The 18,037-nt window shown below is 37.9% G+C and overlaps 1 protein-coding gene and 3 non-coding genes across 15 annotated transcripts in view; 1 reads left to right on the top strand and 3 right to left on the bottom strand.

Annotated features, from left to right (window-relative positions):
• The window catches only part of LOC123680809 (disintegrin and metalloproteinase domain-containing protein 11), a 656,359-nt gene that overhangs the window by 103,287 nt on the left and 535,035 nt on the right, over positions 1–18,037 (top strand). The window lies entirely within an intron of this gene.
• On the bottom strand, positions 14,551–14,623 carry Trnav-aac. The gene has a single exon. It is a non-coding gene; the product is annotated as a tRNA-Val (tRNA).
• On the bottom strand, positions 14,822–14,894 carry Trnav-aac. Its single transcript has one exon. It is a non-coding gene; the product is annotated as a tRNA-Val (tRNA).
• On the bottom strand, positions 15,091–15,163 carry Trnav-aac. The gene has a single exon. It is a non-coding gene; the product is annotated as a tRNA-Val (tRNA).

Genomic DNA, 18,037 nt, shown 5'->3' with positions numbered 1-18,037 from the left:
CTGAATTTCGTCTATAACTCTAGTTTTAATTACTCGAAACGTCTTCGATATGTTAAGTCTTCGTCTTATTACAAGTTTCGGTCGTCTCGTCTTTAACTCGTTCGCGACTCGTCCTAATCTAGTCCGCGAACCGTCTTTTCATCTCACGTCTTTAGTTTCAACCGACTGAACTTACTCTTACTTCGAGTTAGACCGGACTTTACTCGTCTTCGTCTTAACTTGAACTGTCTCTCCGCCGATTGGAACTACCCTGTCTCGAATATCGACCTCCCTTCTTTCGGCTTGACCACACCCTTAGGGAAAGTACCATCCCCTAGTCCAATAAGAGCTTTGCCGTACCGCCCACAATGATCTTCGCGGATTCCTGGGAATCGAATATTCTCGAAGGACTAAAACCTGATACACAGATGTGACACATCTGGTTGGAGCGTATTGTCTTCGAACTTTTACAATCCACTAGTAAATCTCTTCAAGATTTACAACTCTTGACATATCTTCGACACCTCGAAGAATTACACATCCTTTTTACATTATATGTACAATAACAATTCGTTCCCTGTAAATTCATTAAAAGTGTCATGGCCTCGACACTTGAAGAAACTAATAGGTCTCCAAGCATCCGGTTGACCATCTCAATTATTTACAGGGAACAATAACTGGATCCTACATTTATATGAAGTTCTTTTATTCCAGGCAGCCTGTATAATTCGGAAATAATTCTTTCGCCAATCTCACGACAGAAGCTGCACATTTAGAGATCAGCGCAGCGTTGACCTCATTCCGTATGAAAATCCGAGACGCGAAAGTATTCAAATAATTAGCAACCTTCCGTGTTCACCAACACGCCACTCCGATCTTTACGCCAGCAAAAAAAAAGGACTACAAAGTTTGATTTAAAATTAATTAGGGGCAGAAATTACCAGCCGAATGAAAGAGCTTTATTTAATCTTACAGCCACTCCGGAGCTTATAATTAAATTTCAATTATGAAATAGAGAGGGCGCAGTCCGAATGAAACACTCTCAGAACATGGAGAGAGTGGCCTTCAACTACTTCCTCGACTGTTGAGTTTATAGTGCCCACGGCGGGGAGAATTAAATATAATTTTAGAGTTCGTGGAGAGCCCGCCCCCCCTTTCCCCGCTCTAAACCTCCGCCCCACTCGTAATTCAGTGCAACGTTTTGCATTTCCTCCAGGAGGTACACAAGTAGATTCACCTTAAGGAGAGGACCTACGGAGAATGAAGAAAGCTTTTAAGCTTTCACATAAATTCCTTGTGTACGATTCCGTGTTTGGAATTAGAACGCGCGGATGCTGCACGCCCTCTGTATGCTGGAGAGAGGAAGAACAACATATTTATTTCCTGCATACATGAGATCGTACGTTGAAATGAAAGAGGAGTTGCTCTGGAGGTCGTTTAATTTTTGTTGTTGCGAAATGGCGGATGCGCTTTTATGCTTTCGCATAATGTTTTTGAGGTTTAGGTCTTGACGTGCACTACCGTTTCCATATGAAAAGGATAGAAGTTTGTGGAAAATCTTCGTGGAGCATTTTAAATGCATATTGTTCTGAAGAATTAGACGTTTAGTTCAGTATATCAACTTTTTTTAATGCGCAATACAGTTCCATGAAGAACATCAGAACTCGCTGTATGTGAGCTCATATTTGACTCTTTAATAATGACGTAGGATCCCAATTACACACATCGGAAAAGTCTAAGGATATTTCAGTATATCTCGCATGGTAAATCGCATATTGCTTTTATCTCAAGTTTTTTGCAGACTATCAATTGAAATCATCATGCGGAATGAATTTTGGTTGTATACATATGCTAGCCAAGAAAATATGGGAGATATGATAAAAATAAAAAAAAATGAATGTCGCAGTTAAAATTTCTGTATTTGATTTTAATCATTTCATGCATTCGTTAGATCGATTTTGGGTTATAACATCGACAATATTTTTCTATCAACTTCTTTTTATTATGGAACGACATCATTTAACTTTGGAAGAGATGAATCGAGTGGTTGGTTTACTTGAAGGGGGCATGAGACAAGTCGATGCAGCTGAGCGAATGGGTGTTTCACAAAGTGTTATAAGTCGTTTGTGGAGGCGTTTCAGAACAACTGGAAATCCTGCCGAAAATCATCCAGGACGTGGACGTTGTACAACTGCTATTCAAGACAGATTTTTGGTTTTGACCGCCCGAAGGCAACCCACTATAACGGCTCCTGAGTTGGTTATGGAATTTCAACGGGCTCATAATTTGACCATTGGGCGAGATACTGTGAGGAATCGTCTTCATGAAGCCGATCTTCATTCCCGATGGCCCATTAGGTGTCCACCACTTTCCAGAGGAAATCGCGCTGCAAGATTGAATTGGTGTCGTGAGTTTCAAAATTGGGGTGTCAATGAGTGGTCCACAGTTTTATTCACAGATGAATCAAGATTCGGATATCATCAGATTCTCGTCGAATAAGACTATGGAGACGATCTGGTAATTTAGAACGCTTGAGACACGTCCAGGAAGTACACCGTTATAGAGGTGGTACAATTATGGTGTGGGGAGGAATTTCCATTGGACGTAGAACAGAGCTCGTTTTTCCTGATGGTTTTCTAAGAGCTCAGCAATATTTGGAAAATATTCTGCAACCAATTGTACAACCTTATGCAGAAGCTGTTGGTGAAAACTTCCATTTGATGCATGACAATGCTCGTCCCCATACCGCTCGTATTTTGACACAATGGTTGGATAATGAATTGATGTTTTGCCATAGCCAGCACAATCTCCGGACCTGAATCCGATAGAACATGTATGGCTTCAAAGAAGGATTACGCCAAATATGGGAAACGTCCAAAATGTTTTAGAATTCAGGGAGCTTCTAACAGCTGAATGGACAAATTTAAATCAGGAAGACCTAAACAATCTGATTTTGTCTATGAATCGTAGGTGTAGAGCCGTAATTAATCAACGAGGAGGCCACACATTGTATTAAATGCCAAACTTGAATTGATTTTCGATAAAAAATTACTAAGAATAATAACTATGTTTTTCGCAATTTAGAGACTTCGATTTTTTTCAGTTTTTCACTTTTTCATTATGAAAATTTCGGTTTATTTGAAGTATATAAACAATTATTGAATACATCTATACATAATTTCCTCGAATTTTCTTTCATTCAACTCAAAACCAATCATTTCGAAGAATATCCTTAGACTTTTCCGATGTGTGTATATCGTTCCCTGTAAATAGTTCACATATGGTCAACAATATGCTGGGAAATCTATTAGTTTCTTGAAGCGTCAAGGGCAGTTTCTGTTGTAAATCTTAAGAGATTTATTGAGAAATTTAGGTGGTTTTCACTAGAAAACCACCTAAATTTCTAGGAACCACAAAGTATTTCGTGGGTGGGGTGATACTTGGTACTTATCCATGAACAGATGAGCATTGTGGAATGAGGCGAGAGGACAGTTAATAGTCAGAGATTAGAATTAGTCGGACTCAGAGTTAAGGCAAAGTAAAGTGTTGGACAAGACTTATAGTCAGACGGGTCGCGAACTAAAAGTTAGACTAGTCGCGAATTAAGTACAAGACAAGATGATCGAATTTAAAGTTGGACGTAGAGAACGGTACTCAGAAGACTTGATATTTGACGACGGTTTTGTATTATTGAACAACTGAGGAGTGGAGACGAAATTTAGTACGGTATTGAGACGGGAAAAACTTTTAAAACTGTGTTCTGTAATATTGTTAGGCTTTGTACATACATGTCAAAAGAGGCTAATTTATACAACCTCCAGCAAATTCAATTAGAAGACGATAATTGCCCAGGCTATCGAATCATATATCTAGGCGATCGATAAACCAAAACGTCAAAAATAGTGTCAAATAGGACCTATTAGTTTCTTCAAGAGTCGAGGGCATGACAGTTTCAATGGATTTACAGGGAACGAATTGCTTTTTGGATATAACATAGAAGGGAAGTGCTAATTCTTCGGGGTGTCGAAGACGTGTCATCTCGATTGTAAATCTTAGGAGATTTACTGGGGTTAGGAAAGATCAAAAACAAGACGGTTGTACCAGATGTGTCACATCTGTGTATGAGGTTCTAGTCCTTCGAGAATATTCGATTTCCAGGAATCCGCGAAGAGCTTTGCGGTCGGTACGGCAAAACTCTTATTGGACTAGGGATGGTACTTTGTACTTTCCCCCGATATCGGAGTGGTGCTAAGGGTGTGGTCAAGCCGGAAGAAGGGAAGTCAATTAGAAGACGACAGTTGCCAAGGCTATCGAATCATATATCTAGGCGATCGATAAACCAAAACGTCAAAAATAGTATCAAATAAGACTGGCTCATAAGTATCGTATAACTCAACATCGATGACAATCACATTAAGGCTAGTTGATTGAAATCCAGCAGTAGAATTAACGTTGTTTGCGCCGACCTGATATGTTGCATTCAAACAATAAGTTTTCCATCCAATGATGAGTCAAAAAGAATATTAGTCTCATCCGCCAGATGTTGTGCGTCATATCGACGTATGCATATGCAATAAGAAGAATTAAACGGCACTGCGAGCCCTACGTCTAAAAATGTCGCTTTTTTCCAATCGTATATACTACGCGCCGTTTTTTCCAGCCGCTATATTTATTGGATCGGGATAAAGCAGGCGACTCTCCAGACAATACAAGTCATTAATCATTTTTTGCTACCAACCACCACCACCGGCACCACGATCCTGCATATACCTGCTCCGAGTTCAAAACGATTTATATTCCGAATGCAGAATAGATTTTAAAATTCACCGAAGCATGGGCAACTACCATTATTCATCTATCGGTAACGCATGTAGAATTTTCATTTATGGCAATTGGAGAGTTTCTCGTACTCTGCATTGAATATTCGAATTCACGTGAATTGTAGCCTGGTTCCCATTAAAACTTATACAGGACGAAATTTGACGATCGGGGGTTACCTGATCTTTTGTCGGGTTTGATTCGATATTGGGATCTTTCTTTCAGGAATGTGAATGCGTATTGTATAGGATGAAAGCGATTTAAATTGACGTCCCCTTTTGACATGATAGCCTTAGAGAGGCCAAAATGTTTGCATCTCAGAGTAATAAACATAGATAGCGAGAGCATATGTTCTTTTTAAGTGAGCAAATTATGTCCCTAACATGAACTATCAAATGTGACATGAAGCGCGTGACATGAAGCGTTTCGAGTAATTAATACTCTAATTAAAGACGAAATTCAGTATCGTAGTGGGAAACTTATAATTAAAAGGTAATTAAGATCTTCTCAATAATGAGTTTGTATTGTATAAGTGTGGTTTTGTAAATATATGTAAATAATTCAAAATAGTTTAATTATTACCAATCCGACTAGGTCACGGAGAATCAGACGAAAGGCAGGTAATTGAATCATACCTCTAGACGATCGATTAACCATGCCTGCATATATATCGTGTCACAATATTGAACTGTTGAGGACTCGAAGAATCTTCTATCTTTTTCGAGCTTTTGTGAGGACTCAATTCATTGCTGTTCTGTTGTTGTATAATGTATTTTGTGATCTCTTCTTCAGGATGAGAATAATGTCTTGCTGTTGAATTCAATCTGAAGCTTTTGTCATATTCCTGTAACAACACAAGTACACTGCTTCATTGTATCAATTTTTCTATTATTTGCCAGATGGTAAAGACTACGTCTTGTGTGTGAGTATGTGTACTTTTTCATCATGACTGTCTGAATTTAAGTGAATAGAAAAACTCAGCACGACTATTATTGAATAGTTTCCAGGATTTATTCCATCTTCTTTCTGAGAGTACAGTCATCCATATACCTTTCAAAGTTATATTCGTCTGTTTAATTTGCTTATTTTTCTAGGCACTATTTCCCTTTTTTTTTGTTCCCTCCATTTAACAATGTAAGTACTTTGTTGTAGCGTATATCGTCATTTTCAGTAATGGCGTAGTTTTCACTTGTCAAATGTCAAAAAATAACAGAATCAAAAGTGACAGACGCCCAGATAGCAGTCAATTCAAAATGGAACCTCTTACTGGAAAACCCTTAGCGAGCAATGTATTCCATTTGAATTAATTCAATTCTCCCTAAGATCTTCACAAGTTTAAAACACTCCTTCCCTAGTTAAATTCGAGCAGATTTGTTGAAACCGCTCCTGCGAGCAGCAAAATTCCCAATTTCAGGGTAGAGCAGCCAGGGAATATACGGAGACCGCCGATCTGAACATTGTAAAACGAAAAATATTACATACTCCGTTCCAACTACTTTATAGTCCGTAAAACTTACCTCTTAAGCGATAGCCTATATGTACTCGACATGGAAACCCAGTTAGGTTGAATCGATACAACTTAAAATTTTTACGGTTACACCCTTACATGAATTTCAATCGACTGCAACGGAATTAACGCATTTTCTAGATCGTAAACCGGGATGATGGTTCGGTTCTGGCCATCGTAGCGGTTAACAGGGGCGGCTCGGGAATATTCTCAGGGGATATACTCCGCCAATACATGTAGTGACACGACTCTTCTGCGTCCTTCGCTCCTAAAAAGTCAGAATTTCACAGTATATTGATTGTCAGTCTTTTGAAACTATTGACTTGCTCGTATATTCTAAAAGCTTCATCTGAAAGTGAATTTGGTATGGTATAATAGATGAGAATTGTAGAATTGGTACAAAGACTTTTATCACATAGACCGATATCAAGACACGAAACCAAAGTTGGTCCAATTTGTCTGAAACGATTTTCAAAAAAGGACCACGGACCACTTTACTACCGATATACTAACGATGTTTAAAAAAGAAACTTGATACAATTTTTTTTTTCATCTTGAAAGTAATGAGAAAGCTATATTAGGCCAATTGAAAAGTCCCCAGTCTGATGCAAAGCTGGCGGTGTTAGTATCAAATCCAAATGATTTTTAGTTAGTACCAACCTTCAAACGATACGTGTCAAAATTTGACAGCAGTCCGACCATTAGTTTGTGAGATATTACGTTGGGGGTGTAGCTACTTTTGTTATTTGAAAAAAAATGTTCGTGTGCTGATAACATATTGCTTTTTGAAGGGAAAAAATACAGTTGAAGAATATTGGCTTCATGAAAAGTTTCCGGGGTCTGTATCAAGAAAATCAATCATCATTAATTGGTATGCTAAGTTTACACGTGGTGAAATGAGCACCGAAGACGGCAAACGCAGTGGACGCCCAAAAGAGGCTGTCACCGACCAAAAAATCAAAAAAGTTCACAAAATAATTTTGAATGAACGTGAAGTGAAGTTGATCGAGATAGCAGACATTGTGAAGATATCATCTGAACGTGTACATCATATTATTCATGAATTTTTTGTACATGAGGAAGCTGTGTGCAAAATGGGTGCCGCGCGAGCTCACAATCGATTGAAAACAAAAACGTGTAAAGGGTTCTGAGTAGTGTTTGAAGCTGTTTGAGTGCAATAAACCTGTATTTTTGCATCAATATGTGACCATGGATGAAACATGGCTCCATCATTTCACTCCGGAGTCCAATCGACAGTCAGCTGAGTGGACTGCACACGATGAACCGAATCCAAAGGAAAAACACAACAGTTAGATGACAAGGTTCTGGCATCGATATTCTGGGATTCGCAAGGTATAATATTCATTGATTTCCTTCAAAAGGACTAGACCATAAACAGCGATTGTTATATATAGCGTTAGTGGATCGTTTGAAGAATGAAATCGTTAAAAAACGGTCCCATTTGAAAAAAAAGGTGCTGTTTCATTGAGAAAATGCGCCGTGTCACAAATCAATGAAAACAATGGCAAAATTGCATGAATAGGGCTTCGAATTGCTTCTGCATCCACCGTATTCGCCAGATCTGGCCCCCAGCGACTTTCTCCTGTTCTCAGACCTCAAAAGAATGCTCGCTGGAAAAAAATTTAGCGCCAATGATGAAGTAATCGCCGAAACTGAGGCCTATTTTGAAACGAAAGACAAATCGTACTACAAAAATGGTATCGAAAAGTTGGAAGATCGCTATAATCGCTGTATCGCCCTAGAAGAAAACTATGTTGAATAATAAAATCGAATTTTGCCAAAAAAAAATGCATTAAACGAATTATTCGAGCCATCAGAAGCGTTAGTTAACGTTTTTGCTTTTTTAGATTCAATAGGGTTGGAAGTACCAGTGTTGTTTTTTTGGACGAGCCGCCACTGGCGGTTACCGTTATCCACTACAGTTTTATTAGTTCTACGTTATATCGGAATGAGCGTTTTACGTGTTACGATATGAGTACTAGCAATATCGATCACGATATACACCTTGACAATATTAAACACCCTCTGGGGGAAGAGATCTGAGTTATCGCCGATGAAATCCTTCGGGACTTTATGACACGGAATGACCGGGATATTGGTCCTTTCACATTTCAATTTTATTCGATGGCAGAAATTCATTGGATATTTTACGCTACATTCATCGCGGCGATATTCGATATTTAATAACATGGCGTTTTTTGTTCCGACTCGAAGGACTTGGGCTGATATGAATTCTTCGGAGATGTTGGAATCTTGTGCGGTCGGAATGCTTTCATCCTTGGATGGATGAAATTGGTTTCGGTCTAATTTTTTTTTTTGTTCTGGGATATTTCCCACTTCAATTGGGGTGTTACTTATCTAATTTATTCTGTCTAATTGTTCTTAAATTATTCAAACAATAACGATAATATTTGCAAGTACAGGGTGTCCCAAATTGGATGGTTACTGAAAGAGAAACTATAAGACTTAGAAAACATATTTTCAAGGACTCCGATTTCTCTTTTCGAAATAATAGAATTTCAGGAAGCATATCATAAATATCTTGATCCATTTTCAAGTTACAAGGCTATGAAAAATTACTGTTTCGAATATTTCGCTCTATTCTGGTTTTTAACAGGCCATGATTTCATCCTCTAAACGATTCAATTACGCTATATAATAATCGCTGTTGGTGGTCTGGCCTTTTTGGAGGTGATCAATGAATATTACACCTTGCGCATCCCAGAATACTGATGCCATAACCTTGACAGCTGACTGTTGTGTTTTTCTTCGTTTTGGATTCGTTTCATCGTGTGCAGTCCACTCAGCTGACTGTCAATTGGACTCCGGAGTGAAATGATAGAGCCATGATTCATCCTTTGTCACATATCAACGCAAAATTCAGGTTTATTGCACTTAAACAGCTTCAAACACTGCTCAGAATCATTTTTGTTGCTTTTGATAGATTGTGAGCTCGCGCGGCACCCATTTTGCATATAGCTTTCTCATGTACAAATATTCGTGAATGATATGATGTACACGTTCAAATTATATCTTCACAATGTCTGCTATCTCGATCAACTTCACTTTATGGTCATTCAGAATTATTTCGTCAACTTTTTTGTTTTTTTCGTCGGTGACAGCCTCTTTTGGGCGTCCACTGCGTTCACCGTCTCCAGTGCTCATTTCACCATCTTCAAACTTAGCATACCAATCAATGATGTTTGATTTTCCTGGTGCAGACCACGGAAACTCTTCATCAAGCCAAGATTTTGCTTCAACTGTATTTTTTTTTTCTTTTTTCAAATAACAAAAGTACTTACACTCACAACGAAATATCACACAAACTAATGGTCGAACTGCTGTCAAATTTCAACACGCATCGTTTGAAGGTTGGTACTAAACAAAATTCATATGGATTGAATACTAGCACCGCCATTTGTGCATCAGACCGGGGACTTTTCAATTGGCCGAATTCATACATAACACAAAAAAAGTTATTAATGTATTTTGCGACCAATGATCAGCTTTTTCAGACTAAGGGCATACGCCGTATATGAGTAAACGTTCCAGGATTTCCATATCTCTAGTTTTTATAGTCCATTACTGAGAAATTTTGGTATGAATATTTGGATCGGTTCGCAAGTGGTTCTTTTGAAATCAAGATTATTCGAAAGAAAACCTGCTGGCATACTTTGCCTGCAGGACAAAGTCGATGATAATTCAGCAGGAATTCCACCTGCTGCCTCTTGTCACCAGGAAAAATCTCTTCTAAATTAGTTGATTAACAGTCGAAGTATTGATGAAAATGAATGATATCACAGCAGGAAATATTCCTGCTGAATTTCGACAGCAGGAAAAATCCCCAATCACTAGAGTAAACTTGGAGAGTAGCTGATGAAGAATCAATTTGCGAAGCAATGAACAAAATAGATGATACTCCAGCAGGAAATTTTCCTGCTGAATTCTAACAACGGGAAAAAACACCCAATCGGCTAGAAAAAGTCGGAAACTTTTTCCACCTCACCAGCTACGAGCTTGTCCCGACATCTCATTCAAATTGAATCTTTTCCCGAAGACAATCAGCGAAATTAATTACATCAAATCTGGCAGTATCAAACTCGAAATTGGCAAGGAATCTCGAAAACAGGAAAGTGGGAGGGGAAAAGCGAATAATTCATCATCCTCCATTTTTTTCCCGGTTGGTCTTTTACTCCAACTCCTTTCTTTCACGGCCAATTATCACACTTCTCCTGACGGTACACTGACTACAAAGAGCAAGAACTGAAATTAAAAAGTTCGAGGGGAAAAAAATTAATTAGACTGCATTGAATCAGATCCGAGGAGGAGGGAGAGGGGATTTCTCCGCGTAATCATTCGATGTTGAAAAAAAAATAAACGTGGGAGGACGAGTCTCAATCGGACCGTGATCCTTTCACGATTATGTTAGGTTTATGACGTTTTATGTTGGTTCTTCTGAGCAGCAGTGTTCCAAAAAGAAGAAATTTCATTAAGAGGGAGTACCACCACTTGGGGGCAGCTGTTCTCAAGATATAGGCTTCTGAATTCATTATATTGGAGTGTTTACCATGTTTTTTTGCCTACTGAGATAATTTTGACTAACTAATAGGCCAATTGAAATGTCCTCGGTCTACCATAGTAAAACACATTTTTTTTGCCAAAACTCAATTATATTATTCAGCATAGCCTTCGAGGGCGATACAGCGATTATAGCGATCTTCCAACTTTTCGATACCATTTTTGTAGTACGATTTGTCTTGGGCTTCCAAATAGGCCTCAGTTTCGGCGATTACTTCTTCATTGGTGCTAAATTTCTTGCCAGCGAGCATTCTTTTGAGGTCTGAGAACAGGAAAAAGTCGCTGGGGGCCAGATCTGGCGAATACGGTGGATGCAGAAGCAATTCGAAGCCCAATTCATGCAATTTATCCATTGTTTTGATTGATTTGTGACACGGCGCATTTTCTTAATTAAACAGCACCTTTTTTTCTTCAAATGGGGTCGTTTTTTAAAGATTTCATTCTTTAAACGATCCAATAACGCTATATAAAAATCGCTGTTGATGGTCTGGCCTTTTTGGAGGTAATCAATGAATATTATACCTTGCGCATCCCAGAATATTGATGCCATAACCTTGCAAGCTGACGTTCTAACCTTCCTCGCTTCGGATTCGGTTCATCGTGTGCAGTCCACTCAGCTGACTGTCGATTGGACCCCGGAGTGAAATAATGGAGCCATGTTTCATCCATTGTCACATATCGACGCAAAAATTCAAGTTTATTGCACTCAAACAGCTTCAAACACTTTTCAGAATCATTACCACGTTGTTGCTTTCGATCGATTGTGAGCTCGCGCGGCACTTATTTTGCACACATTTCTCATGTACAAATATTCAGATGATATATTCACAATGTCTGCTATCTCGATCAATTTCACTTTACGGTCATTCAAAATTATATTGTGAACTTTTTTGATTTTTTCGTCGGTGGCAGCCTCTTCTGGCGTCCACTGAATTTCAAATCTTGCTATGGAAAAATATGTTGTATTGTTCACGACCATAAAATCGCATTATTCTCTCGAGCGTAATTAGTTCTTTCACAGGTTAGTACAAATAAAAGAAAATAAAACAAATAAAAAGAAAATCATCTAAGATATAACTTATTAAGAAAGAAATTACTTTATTTCCGCATAATTTATTCGAAACAATTGTTTCGTCGACTAATTGTCGATTTCTTAAGATGGTTACAAAATTCTAGTTAATATCAATTTCCTTGAATACAGAAAAAAAAGGAAATGGTGGGTGGTAAGAACTTCCAGGTATTATGGATACTTATTTTATCGAGAAGCTGAAGAAAAAGTAAAAAAAAAACGGTAACACAATTAAATGTGTTAAAAAAACAAAGCAAAGATAAAGTACAAATTTATCGTCTTGTACAATAAATAACTATTAAGTATTAATATAGTCGTATGTCGTATTCACTTTCTTATTGCCTGATATGAGTATGATTTCGCTGGATATCATTACCACAGTCAGTACGGTAATAAATCGAAAAAAGTACTAGTGTGGTATTACGATGAATTCCTGTATCCATTAATAGTAATCATGAGACTGTTGTAGATATAATTAATCAATACCTATAAACAATAATTCAGTGGATTTAGCGTGTGAGCATCATCGTCTTCGTCTAAATAATCTATTAACAATATTATTTTTGTGTGAATTCCCAAGAACACAGTTCGAATATGAATGAAAAATGCGAATGATATTATTATTTATGAAGATTTTTCGATATCAATATAGAATTATCACAAGAGAAACACAAACATTAGCACAATGACAAACTTCATTGTCTTGCGTCTCAGGTCCCTAGTTGTATTAATCCGGTACTGGTCAAAATATTCATCAGTAATTTTGTATAGATCCAATTTTGCGCCTAAATACATCCAAACCTCCCCCACAAGGCAATTAGTCCACGATTGGCATAATTCATCCAGCCCAAAACTACACCCCCACCCCTCGTCCAAACTTCCCCAAACACCAGCGACAAATCCCCCATCACATCAAACAATAAAGCGTCCACACACGTTCCGTCAAAATATTTTATTGCGCATTTTGATGCGGGGCCTGCTGACGCTTGCGGATCGTCACGCACCAAGCGGCAAAGTTTCATAACAACATGGTCGCGAGGCGAGATATATCCAGAAGTTGGAGAGATTGTGACGCGGGGGAATTAGCAGTTGATGGCGCCAGTAATGAGTTTCCTCCAAGTCCTCCTTGACCTTCCCCAGGGGGACGGGGGTGAAAAATGCGGTTCGCTCCAAGAATATCGACGGGAAAGACTGCCGGGGGCAATCTGCATAGCCCGATGGGAGTTCCTCGCATGCAGATCGTGGGATGTGTGGCGGAACGAGAGGAGATCGGTCTAGCGTTGAGATAAAAAGGAGCCTTGTGATAAGGCTTTGATGTTTCACGGTTTCGTTTTATGTTTGGAGATGAGGTGATCGAAGTTTGGATCATGCGATAGTGTTAACTTATTTTTGAGCGACCATACCCTAGAGGAAGTTTTTTGTTTCAATTTGCCTATAGAATCGCCTTGCAAAATTCGGCCAGAGATAAGTTGGGCACCTTGTATTTTAAGTTATTTTATCTACTCCTATTTGAATTATGTATTAATTATTTCACTGCTTTTGAGCAATTGGAAGTATCTATTAACAAACAACGTGAGTTTTAATAACTCACTGCTATAACTCACTATAATAAATTGAAAAAGATGGCTCTGTGCTTCTATTCGGTTGGCCGAAAAGGAACATTTATTGAAGGGAGGAATGTCACTTTGATAATTTTGACGTTCATAGGTAACTTTTGGGGTTCATCAATAAACTTCTTTCGCTATTCTTGTATTTAGTATGTATTGTTATAGTCGTAGATAAGGTAAAGTATTCAATTTCAACTAGCGGTAATGGCAATCGCCTGCGGCTCGTGCTGCAAACTTCATCAGCGTGAGTTATGTCCTACACTACCGCTCGTTGAATAATATACTATTACTCCCTCAAGAGGTGGGAGTAGAGTAAGACTTTTACACTCTTAGGTAAAAACCATAGCCTACTCAATTGGGGATTCTTTGGTCATATTCATTCAATATTGGTACCACCGCTAATACTGAACAATGATGGTAGTGAATTCATTGCATCATTTTATATATTAATATCAAACTTTTTTTAACACGCTGAATTTTGAAGGTTGGTTTTCTTCTTCCGAATAGAATTTTCTCAACAATTATATTCTAATTTGTGAATACATTCTTTACCAGAAAAAACTCTCTGCAACAGTGCTATTTTTCCAGCCACCATAGCCTTTTATGAAGATAATTTCAGACCCTGTATCGGCCAGCGAAGGTATTGATTAACGCCCAACGAAGTGGCCCACGTAAGAAGATACGTTTGATGAGGTATTCAGCTTTTTATTTGGTAATCCTCCACAACAGTGTGAAATATTTGTTATTTCTATAACTCACAAAAAACGTCTTCGGTTTGTTTTATTTGTCCGCCGAACCATGTTTTTTTTCACAAATGGCAACAAAATAGAACGAACAAATTTATTTGGAGAATTGTAAACGTTTTACTCTCATACATTTTTTCGGTAGCTTTGAAATGATCCTCCTGAATAACTCAAGAAAATAAATTGATAATTTGGATCAACCATCCCTCGGTTGAAACAAAAAATATGTGTTTCCGCCCGGGATCGAACCGGGGACCTTCCGCGTGTTAGGCGGATGTGATAACCACTACACCACGGAAACCACTTTGGTACCTGGATGGTTCAACCATCTCTCAATGACATATTCAATTGTTGAACTAGATTCCGAATGTAGAACTTATGTAGGTATGTTTGATAAAAAAATGAATTTATTCGTATAATTTGCTGCTATGAAGGAGTCACTCATGAAACTAAATTGATAATTTGGTTCAACCACCTCTCGGTTGAAACAAAAAATTTGTGTTTCCGCCCGGGATCGAACCGGGGACCTTCCGCGTGTTAGGCGGATGTGATAACCACTACACCACGGAAACCACTTTGGTACCTGGATGGTTCAACCATCTCTCAATGACATATTCAATTGTTGAACTAGATTCCGAATGTAGAACTTATGTAGGTATGTTTGATAAAAAAATGAATTTATTCGTATAATTTGCTGCTATGAAGGAGTCACTCATGAAACTAAATTGATAATTTGGTTCAACCACCTCTCGGTTGAAACAAAAAATTTGTTTCCGCCCGGGATCGAACCGGGGACCTTCCGCGTGTTAGGCGGATGTGATAACCACTACACCACGGAAACACCTTTGGTGCCTGTGATGGTTCAACCATTCCTCAATGACGTATTGAATTGTTGACCTAGATTACGAATCTGGTAGTTATGTAGGTATATTCAATGAAAAAATGAATTTGTTCGTTTAATCTACTGCTAAATTGATAATTTGGTTCAACCATTCTTCGGTTGAAACCACATACCTACCAGGGAAACCACTTTAATAATAATGGTGATGGTTCAACCACATTAAAATTATAATCTAACCATTATTCTTTATTCGTAATTGTTAACTAATATGATATTCATTTGTATGATGAAAAAATGAATTTGTTCGAAAATATTTTATTGAATAAATCATTAATAAAAAATCCATTCCTCGGTTGAAACAAAAAGACGGTTTCCGCCCCGGACTCGAACCGGGGACCCCTCGCATGTTAGGTTGATAAGCGGGTGTGCTTACCTCTACACCACGGAAACCGCTTCGAAAGTAGGGGTAGATTTGTCAGTATTTCAATGGTGCATATACAGGGTACTGGGTAGGCCACGTTCGATGATACCTGAGACTTTTGTGGAGAACGGAAGGTACTATTTTGTTGAAAATTTGGTTACTTGGGTAGCAACGATTGCTCTATTGATCTAAAATATATTCCGAGCTTCGGTGTAACAAATATAAATCTAATATATTAGTTATTTATTATGGTAATCAATTTTACTTTTGTATGCCATCCAGATGTTAGTGTTTGTGAATTTGAAATTTCTTGTTAACAAAAGATTTTTTTCTTTTAGATTTTTTCAATTGAAATAGTTGGTATGTGCATTGTTGGTTCCTCGAAAAATAGTAGTAAATGCACTGGTTCTCGATCAGTTAACAGAAACATCGATTTCGAGCACGACTTTTACACACATAAACTTATCAAATTTTAATGGTGTTGGTGTTCATCGATTCTTTGGCGAGTTTTAAATGATTTGTCATATAATTTCAAGTGTTCTTTTCGCATTTAACCTTTGAAATGTGAAAACATATAGAAAATCTCAATAACCTTCGGTTCACGACCACGCCGCAGAGTTCTCGACCATTTTTTGTGTTAGTTTTCGACAACTAATAATAGTGGTCGCTCCACTCAAAAATTTTATATGAAACTTTAGAGCGAGATTAGTACTTACTTTCGTACCGTACCATCGACATCACTACCTATCACTCAGATGGGCTTCAGATGAGGTAATTAAGTAAGAAACACTCGGAACGTAAAAAAAAATATTTTGCAAAAGTTTCTACTTTCTATAAATATCTCAGAATAGCAACATTCTTTGGTTATTTTGCTCTTAGTATCTATTTAGAAACTAATGAGTGAATAAAATATAAAACACCGACCACCAGTGGTGGAGAATTGAGTACAATCAAATTGGTTCTCGGCCGCGAATAAATAAAAGGTAGGAATAAGTGTTTCAACGTTAATTCGGCGGTCGCAAACTAATATTCAGAAAGTAAATATAAATGAATCAGGGTATCGAAAAAAAAAACGAAATTGATCCAACAGAAATATATCGGTTGAAATAAACTATTATTGAAGTAACATATTGGTTCTCGACCACTTTGGTCGAGAAATAAAAGATACAAATTTTGCAATACCAGTTCACGACCGCCGAATATTGAACAAAAAAATATACAGTTATTTGTTTTTTGATTGAAATACACTTAAAAATATGTCTTATAGTTCATATGGAACAAAATATACACACATAATTCATTTAAAATAAGAAATAATTACTGTTTTCTGGTCATGAATCACAAAGCACTTTTCTGAGAGAGGACGAGAAAGAACCCTTTGCTATGTTAGACGATTATAAACTAATTTTTAGCGCGAAAACTTTGACCTATACCCCTACTATGCAAACTATTTTGGAAGGGTAGAATGGTCAAGAACACGTACGGCGGAAATATTTTGCACTACATGATATATTTTTATTATTATTTTATCTCAAATCACGGTATGGTCGAGAGCCAGTGCCGGTCAGCTAACCAGTGCATTTACCCTATTATTGCCTTTACTTTCGCGATCCTTATAGTGTTTTCTGTACTATATCATTATAATTCTCTCTGCAGAAAAAGTATTTGAACTATACCCAAGATTCTGTTGAATATGTGAATGAATCAAAAACTTTCACTGTAAATTTTCAGAAGCTTCCACGTTGAGATTCTGAATAACTAAAAGATTGTTAAATGAAATGTGAAAAAAATGATAAGAAAAGTTGAACAACGCATCAGATAAGAACTGTCTTCCAGTGTCGTAACATCAACTCGATTCCACACCTTCATTATCCACACTATCGGGAATTGCGAATCAAAAATGCACGACAATTGCAGCAGATATCTCGGATCGAGATCCAACCCACACTTCGCAAGGTATTTATTTCAATTCCTAACAATCCCCAACCGTGCCAAACAACAACATCGTCTCCGTATTCTACCGCAAATGGAAATGGTAGCAGCTCAGTTTCTCCAAATGGGGAAGTCACTTCAGACTCCCGGTTCCCGGCTTTCGGATATTGTATCCCCAAGGAATAGTGTGCTGCAAAGGGTTGGAGATATTATTCCCCGGATAGTTTCCATTGATGTTGACATTTTTCCGGAGTAGATAGCTCGGTTACAAACGAACAAACGAGCAGTTGAGGTCGATCATTTGGATGAGTCACGTTGTTATAGATCTCGCAGTGATTTGATGCATTTTGGATCGTTCGATATCTGAATATCTCTAGTATATTAATCTGTAGACAGGGCCGGCGTTAGGGGCGAAGCAGTGAAGTGACTCTTTCAGGCGTCTCTATTCGAGAGGCGGCAATTTAGCCCAGTTTGTGGCCGCTTTTTCACATTCCTAAAAAATATAATCTTGATTCTAAAAA

This window comes from Harmonia axyridis, chromosome 5, assembly GCF_914767665.1.
Source record: "Harmonia axyridis chromosome 5, icHarAxyr1.1, whole genome shotgun sequence".
In the NCBI taxonomy this organism is placed as follows: Eukaryota; Metazoa; Arthropoda; class Insecta; order Coleoptera; family Coccinellidae; genus Harmonia; species Harmonia axyridis.
The sequence above is the reverse complement of the archived record's forward strand: the minus strand, read 5'-3'. Positions and strand labels throughout refer to the sequence as shown.